Consider the following 1511-nt stretch of genomic DNA (forward strand, 5'->3'; position numbering starts at 1 on the left):
GCCTTGTTTTGTAGCAAATCTTGAAAAGACTCTGAGGAGTTCACTGTGTCAATTCGTCTCATATTCTGTCTTTGAAGAAAGCCTGCTAAAATTAATTCTCAACCCCGCCTCTAAATAAACTCTTCTAAAAGAACCGAGTGACCTGTGTACATGTACTCGGAAATTAGACTGTATGTCAATTTTGGAACAACATATCTCATCTGCTGTTTTCTTCAGAAATGAGCAAGTAATCAGTCCAAGTGTTTTTTATTGTCTTTAACAGAGCCCTGAATTGTATAGAAAAGTCCCTTTTTTTTCAGTATGTGTGTGTGCGTGTGTTCAGCTGAGGTAAGAAAGGGACTTTAAATGTTGGTTAAGGTAAAAAGGGAACTTTTAAAATTTCCACCTGTGTGTTTATGCTTTACTTCATGATTAGTTAAAACTTGTTCTATAAGAAACTGATAATTTTGTTGTTCATTAAGTGTCTTCTATTCTGGGAAAAATAGAGCAGATGATTGACTGTATCAGTAAGTGGGAAAAGTTAAAATTTTTGTTGTGACCTGTGGAGAAGTGGGATGAGAATAAATAGTAACCACCTCAGATTTCAATTGCAGCAGCACTTGTGATCTGGCTCTGTAGCTTAGTTGGTTAAAGCACCTGTCTTGTCAACATGAGATCCTGGGTTCGATTCCCAGCGGAGCTTTATTTCATATTTGCAATATGCTTGAGAAGTTTCCGTATCAACATTTATGTCTGTGTCTTGTGAACTTTAACTGAGAATTCAAATTTCATGATGAATTTCATTCACAGGAGAAGACAGCCTCTGTGAAGGATGTGAGTTTGGAATGGCTCTTCCTCCTCGTCCGGAAATTCAGTGCTGATATTTCAAAGGCAACTTCTTTGATACAAATTTGTTCACAGTTGCATTCAACCTGGAAAAAAAGCTCGACCTTAATCTCACTGAAGGAAAGTGTGACCGTGTTGTATGTTTCAAAGTGTGTGTGTCATTATGTGTTGCTTGTGACTGAGACTGGGACACGACACAAGTGGGAGGGTTGATCTGAGGTTTGGAATATTTCTCAGTCAGGAACAAGAAAAATCAAAGGAACCAAATAAGAAAACCATTGTCTCATGTGGTTACCGAGAAACGGTGAGGAGATATCAAACTTTGTTCTATTCAAAACAGCTGTGAACTTTGACCTTTCCTGCCTTTTCTCAACAGTATTTGAAGTGTCTCGGTAACAATGTTCAGTGTTGATGAGAGTGGGGTCTGGGTGAGCATCTGCTGAGTGTGACAGGGTCAGGACTGGATGCAGGAAGTTCTCTGACAGTCTCTCTCTCTCGCTGTTGGGTTTGAGTTGATTTTCAACTGGGAGCAGCTGGTTTTTCGATAAATGAAGGAAGTTCCCTCTCTCCATTTTTTTCTGACAGATAGTGTAGTATAAGGATGTAAAGGGTTAATGCTGAAGACAGTGGGATCAACCCCTCCCACTGTCTGAGTGATGATGTAACAGACAAATGAGATGAGGTTT

General features: G+C 39.4%; 1 non-coding gene across 1 annotated transcript; it reads left to right on the forward strand.

The window, feature by feature from the left end:
* The first annotated feature begins 608 nt into the window (after nucleotides 1-608).
* trnat-ugu (transfer RNA threonine (anticodon UGU)) lies at nucleotides 609-682 on the forward strand. The gene has a single exon. It is a non-coding gene; the product is annotated as a tRNA-Thr (tRNA).
* The last annotated feature ends 829 nt before the right edge of the window (nucleotides 683-1511 follow it).

Source organism: Heterodontus francisci, unplaced genomic scaffold (genome assembly GCF_036365525.1).
Source record: "Heterodontus francisci isolate sHetFra1 unplaced genomic scaffold, sHetFra1.hap1 HAP1_SCAFFOLD_58, whole genome shotgun sequence".
NCBI classification, from domain to species: Eukaryota; Metazoa; Chordata; class Chondrichthyes; order Heterodontiformes; family Heterodontidae; genus Heterodontus; species Heterodontus francisci.